General features: G+C 37.2%; 1 pseudogene; it reads left to right on the forward strand.

Annotated features, from left to right (window-relative positions):
• The first annotated feature begins 13,673 nt into the window (after nucleotides 1–13,673).
• LOC110300856 lies at nucleotides 13,674–14,451 on the forward strand (annotated as a pseudogene).
• The last annotated feature ends 2,542 nt before the right edge of the window (nucleotides 14,452–16,993 follow it).

Consider the following 16,993-nt stretch of genomic DNA (forward strand, 5'->3'; position numbering starts at 1 on the left):
ATACTCTATATGTGAATTCCTGGAGAGAAAACAGATCCATACTGATTTTAGCATGAATCTACAAATAACTTTTCAGAAATATTTGGGAAAGACATCAAAGAAGGCAATAATCAGATATTATAAGCAAGTGATATATTTGCATCTAACTTCTCTCACTCACAGATCTGCTGAGTGTCTGAGACTCAAATTTATATTTTCAAAATTATGTACTTTCTACAGCTATCAAAGGCTGTCACCAGAAGCTGATGCTGCCCCATTGTTTCTAACAACTGCAAAGCTTTGGGAGGTCAGGAATGAAACACAGACCTCTCAACCTCTTCAACCACCAGGCCCGCAATATGTTGACAGGTGATCTTGTATTTTCCCAGCTGTCTCCTTCAACAACTTCCTTCCAAAAGGGAAAAAAAAGCATTTAACATTCATAGTGAATTTAAAAAAAAAAAAAAGTCCATTGGGAAGTATTTGCTTTTAAAAAATCATCTCAACAAGCATATTGATGATTTTAATTTTTTGTTTGTATGTGTAAGTTTGTATTTTGTGACAATTTACATATGTCTGTGTATGGAGGTATGAAAGTGCACTTGTGTGTAGAAGACAGAGATCAAGATCAGAGTGTCTATTTCTGTTGATCTCTACCTTTTTTGTTTGTTTATTTGGGACAAGGTCCCTCACTGAACAATGAACATAGCATTTCAGCTACAAGCTAGCCAGCAAGCTCCTAGAATCTACCTGTGTCTTTCCTGGTTCTCCCTCCCATGCTAGAGGTATAGACATCTACCACCAGAACCATGCCTGGCTTCTAAGTGGATGCCAGGTATCTAAACTTAGGACTTTATTCTTGAAGGCAGGGACTTTACAACTGAATTGTTTCCCTGGCCCCAAATCCACTTTGGCCTAAAGGACTATAAAATCACAATGACTTCCCTAGAAAGTTACTATAGATACTTTCAAAGCTAGACTTCAGTTTCATTCCTTTCCACTTTGGAAAGCCTAAGTGTTAAACCTTAGAGTCAATCTCCCTTTCAACAACTTCTTAACTTTTACCTATATTGGGTCCCATGTCCTTGGCAAAATAAGAAGAATGCAACAAATCAGTCCACAAATGTGGGACTGTACTATAGAGCACAGATGTTAATTACTTCATTGGAAAACAGATCAGTTAGAAAGTCATCTATATATGCAGAGGAGTCTACTACATTTTTTGACTAAAGTTATTTCTTGAACAAGGTTAATAAGCCTTGTTCACTGTTAGCTTCTGCTCATCTCAATGAAGGTTCTCAGAAGGGAGTTCCATCATGAACCAACAGGCTGTGGTGGGGAAGACAAGTTAAAGAGCCACTCATCCATCCACACAGTAGACAAACTGTCCTGGAGTGTTTAAGATTTAGATACAACCATTTTTCAAAAAAAGTACCAGAATAAAACAGTTTTATATTTTTGCATCCATAAAATTTAAATTATACTACTGGGAAGATTAAGTACGGCCATGATACAAATTCTTCCCAAATCAATTTGTATATATAATCTCTAAATGAAATCCCAATGGAATCTATTCTGTAACAAAAAATTTTTCAAAATTACATCTCAAAAAAAATCAGCAGGAATTATCAAAAATAATGAAAATGAAGAAGAAATACTGAAACAAGAGGACTTATTCTATTCTAAGAGCCAATAATTAAAATCAGTGTGATATTGGCATGAAAACTTGCAGACAGATCAGGGGAACAGAACAGATAACCCTGCAACAGATTTAGAAAAACAAGAGCAGAAATGACTGCAAACTATTGATATTGACTAATGAGCTTCTGGGGCAAGAGAATATATTGTGTTTTTTAATCTTTCATGAGATAAGTAGATAATAGATAAATAGATAAATAAATGATAAGAAGAAGATATATATTTGAATGATGATAGACAGTTGAAAGATGATAATTATGAATATAAATAGATGATAGATAGTATATAGATGATATAGATAGTAGACAGTTGATTGATAACAGATAATATATAAGTACATATATTATAGATAGATATAGAGAGGTAGTAGACCATTAATAGATAATAGATAAATAGATAGACAAATTTTAGATAGATAGATAGATAGATAGATAGATAGATAGATAGATAGATAGATAGATGACAGATAAATGTATACATAGATGATAGGAACTGAACTGGATCACAATGGTTAAATGTATAAAAATGATAAATCTCTAAAAATTTGAGAAAATACTGATAAAGTAATCTCAAAAAGTAAAGAACATTGAAGGTATAAAAGGTGTTGAAAAATTTGCTGTATAGAACTAGAAATTTGAATATTATGTATATTTATGTCGTAAAACACAGATAATACAGGCCCATCAATATAAAGTTTTGAATATTCAAGTGGAAATGTTCAGCTTGTCCAAGACTGTCAGCTCCATAACCATTACAACCTCCACCAGGTGGAGAAAATGCCAAGGATGTGGATTTTCCATGATTTTGCATTTCATTCAACTACTTATGGTGTGAATAGTACAGCATAGATATGTATGCATTTGGGGAGTCATTAGGCATGGAGGATACAAGCAGAAGACCTCATAATGTCTACCTTAGTTTTCCTGTAAGTAGGGTTACCTTCAGAGGAGGACAGACTAGCTTCCTTTTAATGCCTCAGCAATATTTTCTTATAACTTCCTGAAAGCACTGGAAGCTGCTGCCTCTGTGATCTGGCTTAGGAAGTCATTCTGGATTTTCCACCAACTCGGCATATTATTTAGCTCTTTTTCCTGTGAAAATACTCCGTGAGTAAGAGATATTTTAGAAAGCATTTAACTATGTGCTTGTTTATAGTTTTAGGGGTTTCCTCTGAGGTCATCATGGTGGAAGTCAGGCAGGATTGGCAATGGAGCAATAGAAGAGAGCTTAGCATCTGCTCTATAGGCAGTAGGCAGACAGAGAAAGACTGGGCCTAACATGGAATTTGGAAACTTCTAAGTCCATCCCCAGTAACACAATTCTACTAACATGTGACTAAGCATTCAAACATATGAGTCTATGACAACCATTCTCTTTCAAACCACCATACAAGGAAATTTTTTATTTGCTTTTGTTTTTCAAGACAAGGTTATTCTGTGTAGCTCTGGTTGTCCTGGAAATTGTTTTGTAGACCATGCTAATTTTGAACTCACAGAGATCTGCCTGCCTCTACCTCCCGAGTGCTAGAATTAAAGGCATGCCCCACCATGCCTGGCTTAGGGAACTTTTAATTTGGGGGCAATCTCCAACTTCTATAATCTGTCATTTGTGTGCTTAGACACAAAGGTTAGCACACAATTCTTTGTAGTAAAATAAAGCTGTCATCTGTACTGAGCTCACATCTGCCTAGTGCAAAACAAACCTTTTTCAACTTGACCTTCACATATAATATCTGATAAAAAATGAAACAATTCTAAATGCTTTAAAATCAATACACAAACAAGCATGCACACACACACATAAACACACACACACACAGAGACAGAGACAGAGAGAGATGCCCATATTGAAAAGAAAGAATGAAGGATATTAAGAACAAAGGAGAGGTAACAGCAGCAGCATTGCTATACAAACCAAGTCTCCAACAGTAAATCTTGAACACTGTAAGTGCCTAGTGATAAATTTGTGTGAATTAACTTTCTTACTAAAAAGCAACACAAATTTATGAAAACTTGTATAACTAGGATTTAAAAAAAATGTTTGCAGCCTAAGAAATATCTGGACTATGTGATATTCTAAAGAAGCAAAAGGGAACAAGTAGAATTATAGTTATAAAAATGCACAGAGCTACAGCACTTGGGAATTAGAGGGAAGAAAGTGACAGTTATTCATGTGTAAAGAAATGTGTGAGCTGAGGTAAGGGAGTGGACACCAACTCCCAAGAGAACAATGATCAGATCCATGTGGCTGGAATAAGGAGCTAAGAATAACAAGAGAGTTAAGAGAGGGAGGGTGAGAGGGTGCTCTAATGCAGGTCCTGGGATCAGCTTAAACATCCTGGCCTTTATTAAAGGGTTCTTATGCAGACCCTATGGTGTGCAGAAGGCTAGGCAATGGAAATGGGATTGGGGCATCTTCTTAGAGATTAGAGTAGGAAGTTCTTCTTTGAGATATTTTACTTCATGGCTTTATTATATCATTAGTGATATGCAGAATAAGATATATTTTTTTAAAAAAATAAAGATTTCTACTCTGTAAAAAGGATCCAGACACTCAATTGTAGCCTTTGAATAGCAGGAACTTTTCATGCTGTCACATTTGTCTTCAATCATAACTGTACTAGCTCTCATTTTGTTGGTATGTTTGCCAGAATTGTCATCCCATGTGCTGTGTATTTCATACCTTATTGGCCCCGCCATGAACACTTCCTCTAATTCTAAGGATTTGTGTGTATGGTGTGTGTGCATGTGTATGACTCTGTGTGTGTGTGTGTGTGTGTGTGTGAGAGAGAGAGAGAGAGAGAGAGAGAGAGAGAGAGAGAGAGAGAGAGAGAGAGAGAGATTCTTTTCCTACCACATTTGGTTTTCTCTCTTTTTTTATTACCACAGTATCGATTGTACGACTGTGAGTTCCCAAGATTAAACACACACATGCTCATGCACACTTATCAGAATACTTTTCTGTTTGACCTGCTATCAAACTTATTTTACATATCTGAAAATCATTTGGGAGAAGCCCCCTGTGTTTTATGTGTTATGTCTAGCTCAAATTCTTTGGTGATAGCAGCATAAAAGTGTTGCATGGAGCACACCATGTTTAGGAACTTGGGCAGCAGGGACACAAGGCTCAGCCACCTGCCACTTCCATGGATTAGTGCTGTGTTACACATTCCTAAGCAGAGACTTTTCTCTTCTGCCTTCCACTCCCTCTGGGCTTTGATGACTTTGAATGATCCTGGGTAATCCATATTTCATGATATGCAGTCTCCATTGCCCCATATTGCTTCAGCACTTCAACTACCACAAATGAGAATTTGTTTCTTGCTATCTATTTCTTTCCCATGCTGGATTTTAATTAATACACAAGACTGTAAAGGAAATACAATCATGCTGATTGAAGTTTATTTTAGAGAATTAACCCAATCCATCTCACCCATAAAACCTGGGTAATTTTTAGCTTTACTTTCTTTTTACAGTCATGGTAACAACCACTGCAAAGGTGACTTGGGAAAATATAGCTAATGTGGTTCCAGGGCAGATTCAGTGTGACAATGACAATGACTCTTAAAGATAGCTAGTGGAGACTTGAAAAAGCAGGAACTGAAAGTCTTCTACATCAAGGGCTATCTACCTTCTCTGGCCTTGAATAGGTTTCTGGCTTGAAAATGGAAAATAGAAAAGATACACTTTTTTGTCCATCTTGAACCTTCATTTTTTTTCTTGAATATAAGAGAAAAGTTTTATCTCCCACCTATTAAAATCCTCACATTTTCAGTCTTGTAAATAGTATCTGTTTGTCTCTCCATGCCCAAGGATGCTTGTGCATACCAAATACTCTTTGTCTGTATGTTTACCTGTGTCTGCACATGCAAGTATGTATGCAAATGTACACACACACACACACACACACACACACACACACACTTCCATCATGATTAATAGAAAAAGTCTTTTTTCAATAGCACAGAAATGGAGAGACCAACTTATGCCACATGTACAGTTATTAATCCAGGTTGGCAACCCAGAGAGACAGTGTGGTCTGGTTGACGGAACACCAGATGGTAAAGCATGGAACCTGGTTTCTATTCCCAGCTTTATCACTGTTAGATATTTGGCAAATAGTGTCTGTCTCTGTGTCTGTCTTCCTGTGTCAAAGTGCTCGCTCATAATACAGACTAGCTCTTGCTTTCACAAAATGGATATGAAAACCTACCACTGGGATTCTAGCTAGATGTGCTAAAAAACAAAAGAGTAAATAGAAAGGCATTTACAGTTGGGGTCCTCTGAAGTAGACACTCAAGTCCTACTTCTCAAAGTTTGAGCTCCAAGTGATTTCTGGATACAACACTGGTGGTTGTTGACAGGTCTGGTTATGGTGACATTGGCTCAGGCTTGAAAATAGTTTTCAAACCTCAATTTTAAATATGACTTATTCATTTGCACTTTACTGCTTCACTACATCTTTCTAACAACTTTTCTCTAGCCTTACTTTATGGTCAAATCACCCTATGGAATAAAATAATCATTATTTTGTAGCTAGCACTAAACTTATTAGGTATCACTATGATAGGAACGGTAGAAAATACAAATTAAATCAGTTACATATTTTTATACAGAAGTTACACAGACAATTTAGAAAGTAAAGAGCAACAGTAGAATGAAATTGATAGAAAGAATAATAAATTAAGTATTTGAGAGAAATGGGTTACATGCTGGTATCACAGCTTCTAAAACAGTAAGCTAGAGGAAATTTAAGAGGATTTGAAAAACATCATATGCTGAATTGTCTGATTTGGGCAAGTTAACTTGAAATAACTATTATACATGATTTTTTGGGGAAGGCTGGACATAGACAGACCAAAAGTAGGAGAGAAAGAGAACAATAAATAATAAAGAATAACACACTAGGAATGCTTTAAATGAAAAAGAAAACGGTTACAGCTCAAGGATGTAATGTATACCTGGCATGATCCAAACTCTGGATTCTATCCCAAGAAACACATAAACCAAAGGGGAGAGAAGAAAAGGATAGAGAGGAGAGGAAAGGAGAGGGGAAGAAAAAATAGAGAAGAAGGAAAGGAGATGGGAGGATATGAGAAAATGAGAGGAAAGACAATAGGAAAGCAGAAGAGGAAAATGGAAGGGGAAGAGGAGAAGGAAGGAATAGAGATGGAAGGAGAGGAAGATTGGGAAAGTGATGAGACTGGAAGAGATGGAAGGAGAGGATATAGGAAGAGAGGAAATGAGAGGGAGGAAAAGAGAGGGAAAAGTTATGATGATTAAGGATTAAGAGCTGATATACCAGAATAGGGACTGGGCAGGATGCTACAGATTCCACAGTAGGAAGATAGTCTTTATGCATGGGCACCTTGATGTTTTCTATAATGCAGTAAGAGGTGGAGAGATTGTAGACATGTGAGAGCAAAGTTGATAAACTTGATGAAAATGTGACTATTGGCATAAGCAGAGAGAACATTTCAGGGAAATGGTTCATCTGAGGACCAGTGTATCATAATGAACAGGGAGGAACAACAGAAGCCTAAAACAGTGATAGACACACACACACACACACACACACACACACACACACACACATTGAGCAGAGTCACTATGAGATAGAGTTGTGTAATATAAACATACTAAGAATTAATGGCATGGTAAACACCCATGTGTTTCTTTGATCATTGGTTTGTGGGAAAAGCAAACCATATTGGAAGAGAGAAGAAATATCTTTGACTAAAATTCTGATCTTTGTATCAAGTTCCTCATAAACTATATAACAAGATTAATGGAGACACTTTAAACTTCCATTAGCTCAATCGAACAACAAAAGGGTTGTCTTGATAACAACATTAGATGACGTGGATTTCTACTTCAAGAACCAATGAGATGAAACTAAGATGATAGAGAAAAATCACCATGTGAAATGATGTGCACCAGTTTATCCACCCATTTATTCACCAAGCACTTCCTGTATTTCTGAAACATCAGAGTAAGCAAGAGAAGCATGGCTTGGCCTTATGGAGCTTGAGTTACAGGGAATCATGGTTGGTTTTTTGTTTTTGTTTTTTGATTTGTTTTCCTGTGTTTTTTTTAAATTAGATATTCTCTTCATTTACATTTCAAATACTATCCCGAAAGTCCCCTATACCCTCCCCAACCTACCCACTCCTGCTTCTTGGCCCTGGCATTCCCCTGTACTGGGGCATATAATCTTCACAAGACCAAGGGCCTCTCCTCCCATTAATGGCCAACTAGGCTATTCTCTGCTACATATGCAACTAGAAACACAAGCTCTGGTGGTACTGGTTAGTCTAACTTGTAATAAGGACACATGTTCCACTATGTTCATAGCAGCCTTATTTATAATAGCCAGAGGCTGGAAATAACCCAGATGTCCCTCAACAGAGGAATGAATACAGAAAATGTGGTACATTTATACAATTGAGTACTACTCAGCTATTAAACACAATGAATTTATGAAATTACTAAGCAAATGGATGGATCTGGAGGATATCATCCTGAGTGAGGTAACCCAAACACAAAATAACACACATGATATACAGTCACTGATAAGTGGATATTAGNCCAGAAACTTAGAATACCCAAGATACAATTTGCAAAACTCATGAAACTCAAGAAGAAGAAAGACCAAAGTGTGGATACTTCATTCCTTCTTAGATTGGGGAACAAAATACCCATGGAAGGAGTTACACAGACAAAGTTCAGAGCTGAGATGGAAGGAAGGACCATGTAGAGACTGCCCCACCAGTGGATCCATCCCATAAACAACCAGCAAGCCCAGACACTATTGCATATACCAGCAAGATTTAGCTGACAGGACCCTGATATAGCTGTCTCTTGTGAGGCTCTGCCGTGCCTGGCCAATACAGAAGTGGATGCTCACAGCCATCTATTGGAAGGAACACAGGGCCGCCAATAAAGGAGCTAGAGAAAGTACCCAAGGAGCTAAAGGGGTCTGAAACCCTATAGGAGGAATCAGGTTTTATAAATGGTTGTAAAAAGATTTCTAGGAGAGTCATAGTGGTAGACACATTAGCTCAAGTCATTGGGGAAGAGATCTGTGAAAATGTGACTTTTACATTTGCCCCCATGTGTGATGCTTATTAGCAGTGAGGAGTCCTGAGAACAGAGACAGAATTGAGACGGGGATTCCATTCCTTGCCATTCTTTCAGGGTTTCTGCCCCAAACTGTTGTGCTTTATCTGCATTGAAGACATTTTTGTGAATGTATGCTAGTTTCCATGGGCAACTACAGGACAGGGACACTACAGGATGTCTTAGATAACCAATACAAAAGAAGGCAACTTCTCAAATGACTGGAATTTCAAACAACCGCAGCAGAAGCAAAGATTTGAAGAAATGTAGCAAATGGCACTGAAGAGTCCAACATAGGGCAGAGTACAATGAAGACTTCAGAGAAAAGGACACTGGGTCATCTTAAGAAAAGAAATTTCATCCCCACCTATGTCAGCAATGTTAGGAAGGACTGCTCATTTGAGAAAAATGGCTGGGGATTTTGAATCTTTTGGATTTGTGCATTTTGATGTAATTTTATGAAACCTGAAATAGTACTGAAAACAGGTTAGCAGTATCACTGTGCTAATAGTCTCTTCATGTCATTGTAAATACCTTCTTTTACCTTTTTTTCCTTCCTCCCTGCTTTGTCATATTTCATATTTGATATAGTTCTGCATATTTTATCTTGTACCTTATTGACTCTATTCTGACAATAATAATTAGGAGATAAAAATATACTATCTTAGGAGCTATCTGTTGGGATCTTTTTGGGGAGGAATCTACTGTTTTTGGAAGATCTAGATAGGCCATTGCGATAGCTCAAGAGAACTAAAGTGTGTGGATGTTATCTGTGACTAAGGTCTTGCTAGCTAGACTCATAAAAATGTGGTAACAATTATTTTTGCTCTATATAATATAGAGGAGAAAGGCATAACATAGAAAAAAAGAGATGAAATAGAGAAGCCAGTAAAGAGACATTAGGGAAGCAGCAAAGGCTGTGTTCCCAGTGATGTGGCAGCTAAGATGGTGTCCCCAGTGATGTGCAATCCAAGATAATGCAAGTCCATGATTGTGTTTGAGGATATCTCACTAAGTTATCCAGTTTTCAGCTAAATCTTCCATGTAGGCTTTAATTTTTTAAAATCTACTTTTAATAAGGGTTATCAAATGCTTTGATCCATCCCCCCTTCTAGGGGAGAAAAGATGGAAATTGGACAATTGGATATGGGCCTGTTTAGAACTAATTCTTTTTTTGCTTGTTTTTTTTTGTGTGTTTTTTTTGGTTGTTTGTTTGTTTTTGTGTTAAGTTAGTCTCATATATCATACTGTGTCTTAGTCATACTTGACAAGTTTTTATTTTCTAGCCTTCAAAATGACCAAGTTCTTATATTACTTATGTATTGTATTTTGTGTATTTATTTTAAATTTATTTATTAACTTATAAGTATATCACAATTATTTATGCACTTTAAGGCATATCAAGTAGTAAAGAGAATAAAATAATGTACATTTACCTACTCAACTACCCAAAATAATATTATATACTATATGGATTCTTGCATACTTCCTCCCATATTTCATTTTCTTCTCCTTTACCTGAATTGTATAATACCTGAATATATCTAATGCCACCATGCCAATTAAATTAATGTACTGACATTATATTTATCTGTATATCAATCTTTTCATTTACCTCACACACACATAAGTATACACACACAAGTGTACACACACACACACACACACATGCATGCACACATATTTTTAATATCTATCTATTTGGAGATTTCTGGGTCATAGAATGTTTGTTCTTTTAATCTTCCAAAACTGTAATTTCTCCTCCAAGGCACTTGCACTTATTCAACTTCTTGAGTAAGTGAGTTACAGCTCTTATTGCTGCATATTATTGCTCCACTGTTGTCGGACTTCTTAACACTTTGTACAGATTCATTCATATTGTCATTTTATGTGCATTCATGTGTCTAGTGTGTTGTGTGCATTGCATGTGTGTATATGTGCTGTGTACACATATTAGTATTTGCATTTGTATGTACAAAGCATATGGTGGTCAGAAGAATTCCAAGGAGTTAAAGTTATAGGCATCTGTGAACTGCCCTATGTAAGCTCTGGGAATCAGGTTCGTGTGCCCTGAAAAAGCAGCAGGGCCTCTCAATCACTAAGTCATCCCTCCAGCCCCAGATTTCTGAACTTTTGTCCTCATGGATTTTTACTCCCTGTATTTCGTTTTGGAAGGCCACCTGGGATTTTCGACCAATTGTGTTTGCTTTTTACATGTTCAACACTTGCTTTCTTCAATGGTCTTTTCCTCCTTTCTGGTTGATTTTAGAGGTTCTGTCTATTTGTTGAACTTCCCTTGGGTTATATCCAATATGAAAATGCATCTTAAGCTTGTAGAATCCTTTGCTTTTTAAAAACTTGTGCTTTTTAATGTATATACATTTTCAATGTAAATACAACAGAACTGTTAACTATTTCTTTATAAAAATTCTCTGGGTTTGGAAATCAGTCCTTTTGTCCTTCGGCATCGATGATGATGAAGGAGTCCCACCAGATTACTTCACCACTCTTGTTTCCCTCACCTGTATTTAGTTGGGTTTATAGATGATTACTTTGTCCAGAGAGTGGTTTCTGTAAGTTTTCTTGATGAACTAAAAATTATGTTAGCAAATTTTCTTCTGTTTTACACTTCATTAAGCTATTTTTTTTCACTTTTTTTCCTGGAACTGTTTGACAAACTTCATTGTTTAAAATTATATTACTAACTTAGTTTAGTTTTAATACATCATGAAATCTGTGCGTGTGTAGATACATATTACTACCTTTTTGTTTCGTGTTTAAAAAAAATCATCTCATGTTTAACTGTAGAGTCTTTTATCTCAGGAAATATCCATTTAGCCTGACTTTTTAAATTTTAGTATCTTTATTTTGACTAGTGATGAACATTTTGGCTCTTGACTTTTCTCACCTCTGTGGCTACCATCTTCTCTTCCTTTGCTCTCTCTGTTCTTAGTTTCTGTATAGAGAGGTTTCCTGCTAAGCTCATTTTCTGCAATGTGTCATTCTCGATTTGATTTTAGTCTTAGGATCCTATTTTAATGTTTTATCATCTTTTCCTTAATTCAACTCATTTTTACTATATTCAGTTTTCTTGTCAGCCCAAATTTTTCTCTTTTGTTTCACCATGTATAATTATTCCTAGACTTCAACATGAGCATGTGATTCCCTCTGAAGTTACAGAAAGAAAGCCCTTTTTTATGCCAGCTAGTAAGCTGTTTTTCATCTTGAAACCTTCAGAGACTTCTCACAGGTTTCCCAGTTTTCTTTCTTTCTTTACAAATATAATCTAGGATGGCTTGCTACGTATTGCCCTGACTTTATGATTCTCATTAGAATCCCTTTATTTGTATAATGGGCTAGTTTGATATAATGTTGTCCAGTTTTAGTTAAATGTTGTTAGTTTCTGGTTTCTGAATCTGGGACTAAGAAAGACACATAGCAACTACCTAGCAAACTCTTGGTTTTAATGATCTCATGCCAAAGTCCATGAATGAAAACCTCTGCTCTGCAGAATTCATTCTACTTACAGGATTTCCTTTTCCCATTACCATCCCATATTGTCTATAGAAACACCTTCCACTGTTGTGTATTTCTTCTAACAATGGTGAGGAAAACGTTTACAGTAAGCTGGATTGGAAGGCACTTCACCAGCAAATAATATTTCTTCTGCATTCCCTCTGCAGGCACTACTTTGGTTAGGCACACAGGTTTTCAGAAGTGTTTATCTTGAAATTCATTACTAGCATTTCTGCACTCTTTATCTATTTGAAAGATTGTATCCTAACTTTGGATTTTAAGAATTTATATTAGTATTTGGATGAGCATACATTTTATCATAAGATCTATCGTAAAAAAATATGTGATTTTCTGTGTTTTTGTGTTTGAGTGGAAAGTTGAAAATTAACCTTTTTTTTAAATTTTCAGCAAAATTAGAAGTCTTGTAATTCTTTTTATTGAAGAACAAAATAAACAATCATTGAGAGTAGAAAAAAAATCTCTTTTTTGGTGTGGCTTGTACCTGTTGATATTTACTACACTAGATTTTTTTTTTAAAGGTCTAGCTCCATAGTAGAGTATAGACATAGTATATGCCAAAACTCTGGTTTCAAACAACAATACCAAAATAATAAAAGTAATTGTAATAATCATACTACTTTTTAATATATTTTTGTATTTTTTAAAAAAAAATCTGTATTTTCTGAAACAGATGAAATGCTAGTGCAAATGACACTTTTCCTCTCTTACAAAATACTGTACTGAGCTGAGTCATGGAAGATAATTATATTCTATGTTCAGTCTGTTGTTATATGTTAATTAATTAGATTATTTGAAGAAAACCTATTATAATGAGTATGTGGTGAATAAGAAAAACACCTGAGGGATCCTCAGAAATATAGTACAGAAAACTGTGTTGCCATGGCAACTATGCAATATAGATCAGGTGATTACCAAAAAAATAAAGGTCGCATGGTTAATCTATTGAATAAATAGTAAAACTGAACTGAGATCTCGATACAAACCCTCTAGTTCCTTGTATTCATTTACATCCACCATATGAACCAGGCCCACATGTGTTGCTGCTATTTTATAGCTTATGTTTGTGTAGCTTCATGTATGTAAAGGTTCTGACATTTATATCAATTTCAGTGTCCAGAAATCAAGAGACATTTGTTGCATGTGATGTTTTTAATCTACAAGAAAAAAAAAAAAGGAAAACATCAAAAAGAGGGGGAAACCTCTTAGTTCATTCTCCAAGCACTTAGTATATCACAGAGCTTGATATCCAGCTGTTTAACAAGAAACTCAGCTCTCTGCTCCTCCCTGTTCCAGAGACAGCTGCATCTTCTTGTGCAGTGCCAGCCTCATCCCATAGACAAAATGGTGAAGGTCGGTGTGAATGGATTGGACATATTGGGCACCTGGTTACCAGGGCTACCATCTGCTCTCCACATGGCAAAATGGAGACTGTTGCCATCAATGACCCCTTCATTGACCTCAACTACATGGTCAACTTGTTCCAGTATGACTCCACCCATGGCAAATTCAACAGCACAGTCAAGGCTTAGAATGGGAAGCTTGTCATCAATGGAAAGCCCATCACCATCTTCCAGGAGCAAGATCCTGCTAAAATTAAATGGTATGATGCCAGTGCTGAGTATGTCGTGGAGTCTACTGGTATCTTCACCACCATGTAGAAGGCCAGGACCCACTTGAAGGGTGGAGCCAAAAGGGATATCACCTCCGCCCCTTCTGCCAGTGCCCCCATGTTTGCGATGGGTATGAACCATGAGAAATATGACAACTCACTCAAGATTGTCAGCAATGCATCCTGCACCACCAACTGCTTAGACTCCCCTGGCCAAGGTCATCCATGACAACTTTGGCATTGTGGAAGGGCTCATGACCACAGCTCATGTCATCACTGCCACTCAGATGACTGTGGATGGCCCCTCTGGAAAGCTGTGGCATGATGGCCGTGGAACTGCCCAGAAAAATCATCCCTGCATCCACTGGTGCTGCCAAGGTTGTGGGCAAGGTCATCCTAGAGCTGAATGGAAAGCTCACTGTCATGGCTTTCCCTGTTCTTACCCCCAATGTATCCATTGTGGATCTGATGTGCCACCTGCAGAAACCTGCCAAGTATGAAAATATCTAGAATGTAGTGAAGCAGTCATCTGAGGACATACTGAAGGGCATCCTGGGCTACACTGAGGACCAGATTGTCTCCTGCAACTTCAACAGCAACTCCCACTCTTCCACCTTTGATGCCGGGGCTGGCATTGCTCTCAATGGCAACTTTGTGAAGCTCATTTCCTTGTATGACAATGAATATGGCTACAGCAACAGGGTGGTGGACCTCATGGCCTACATGGCCTCCAAAGAGTAAGAAACCCTGGATCACCCACCCCAGCAAGGACACTGAGAGCAAGAGAGAGAGAGGCCCTCTCTTCCTGAGGAGTCCTTATCCCAACTCTGCCCCAACAGTGAGCATCTCCCTCACAATTTCCATCCCAGAGCCCCATAATAACAGGAGGGGCCTAGGGAGCCCTCCCTACTCTCTTGAATACCATCAATAAAGTTTGTTGCACTCCCCCTTCCCCCCAAAAAAGAAACTCTATGCTTCAAAAGAGACTCACTATGGAGGGAAAAGTGCAAGAACTCTTCTCAATTATGAGTGGGAACTGATGTTAGGGTGGGATTTTAAATCTGACTGACCCATCTTAATGACAATAGGAATTTTCCTATTAGTAGTAGTTGAACATTTATTTCACCTTTCCTAAATGTGGACGGCAATCTACTGTTATGCAGAAGAGCATACTAGCAGGTATAATGTAACAGGATTTTTGGAAAAACAAATGAGGAAAATAGTAATTATAAAACAGTGGAATTGGTGGTTTAATGCTGGGAGCAATTAATACTCTAGTGAAAGATAATTAAAGACTAAGAGTGATTAATCAATTAACAATAAAGTGTGAAATACACATGGTCTCCAGGGCAGAGTAAAAGTGTTTTATTTCATGAAGAAATAATTTAGAAATCTGAGGATCAAAGAGAGTTACAAGGAAGGCCAAATTCTCCACTAGCAGATCTGCCAAACAAAGGGTAGAGACCTTATAAAAAATAATGAGGTGGTTAATATGGATTGCTGAATGTTAATATCTTTCATTAGCTAATTTTGTTAAATATTTTGAGGTTATGCAAGTGTTCTGCCTCTCCCTGTTCTTCTTCTTGTTGTTGTTGTTTAATGTGTTCTTTCTTTTCTTCACTTAAAGATCACCAAAGATCTCCTTCTTCCACCCATGGTACTACTGCCTACTCCTGTTTGCTCCAGACAACATTAAAGTAAGATGCAGATAATTCATCTGGTGAAGACTTGAAATTGATGAAGGATGGAAGAGACTATAATCAGAGTCCCTTGCCAGCAATAAATGGTAGAGTATTAAATGGCTGGATACTGAAAGTACTTGATCAAGGGAAATTGAAAAGCATATAACATGCAAAACCATGTAAAACCATGACAAGAACCTTGAGAAGTCCCAATGTTCTGTTTGAGAAAGCAGTGGTCCAAAGTAAATGAACTTAGAATGCCAAAAGTGCCATAACAGGCAGTAAATGGCAGGAGAGATAGATGAAGGACATGGTAGTTCTGGGATTTACACAATGACAAGTCATGGAAATGAAGCAGATGGATAATACATCACAGGATGCCTGGACTTTTATTTCTAAAGGAAGTGAGATTGGTACCACCATCACTGAGTAAGGAAGTGGATCTCTTCAGACATTTTAAAGATGAGGTTAGAATAACCGAGCACAGTGATAGCAATAGGAGTGATTGTCTCTCACCTATCTAAAGTGGCCACATTGGTTGCAAAATAATATTATTCTAAATGGAAACACAGAGGAGTACTCAGGGGCTTGGCACCTAGACAGATTTGGAGATGATACTAGAAAATAAAAATGGCAGAGCCAAAATGATTGAATATACCACATTAATGAAAAGTCTAAACCTTTCTCAATTTCCATACTTCAGTCAGGTTTCAAGGCAGAATCCACTGACTTTAGAAAAAAAAATGAGTTTTCCGGAAGAAATAGAACTGCAAAATCATACATGTCCATGGAAAAACCTCCTCCCATTTACCCGGTTATCTGAAACACATAAGAAGAGTAATTCTGAGAACTGCTGTTGACATTAGGCTTTGGTATGTGATCATTTGAAATACCAAAACAGCTTTTCTGTTGGAGAGAGGACATGTAGGCATCAAGTAATAACTCTCTTAGTGCAGGTCCAGTTCATAGCTCTTGTCCATAGAGCCCATGGGCCATGGTCATACAACAATTTTCTCCTAACTGAAGCACCCTCTCAGGAAAGGGATAGGGCTTATGAAACTGGGAATTTAAAAAAATGCATGTCTGGGAAAGTTGAAACTTATAAGATTCATGTTAACTCTTCCTTACAGTTATGGAAGCAGTAAGAAACTGCTGAGAAAAGAAACAAACCAGCTGAACTGCTGAGAAGACTCTTGCACCCGTCAGGCTGCCTGTGATGTGCCTTTCATGCATCCTACCATGTTGGATGGGGTTTTCAGTGATGTAGCTGACTTTGTATCACTTGCATTTGCTGCTAGCAACCCAAATAAATCATTGTCTCACTAAGTTGGATTTCACTTAATTGTTCATTTGTTCTGTTGTAGGTGACC

The sequence above is a fragment of the Mus caroli genome, chromosome 8 (assembly GCF_900094665.2).
Source record: "Mus caroli chromosome 8, CAROLI_EIJ_v1.1, whole genome shotgun sequence".
NCBI classification, from domain to species: Eukaryota; Metazoa; Chordata; class Mammalia; order Rodentia; family Muridae; genus Mus; species Mus caroli.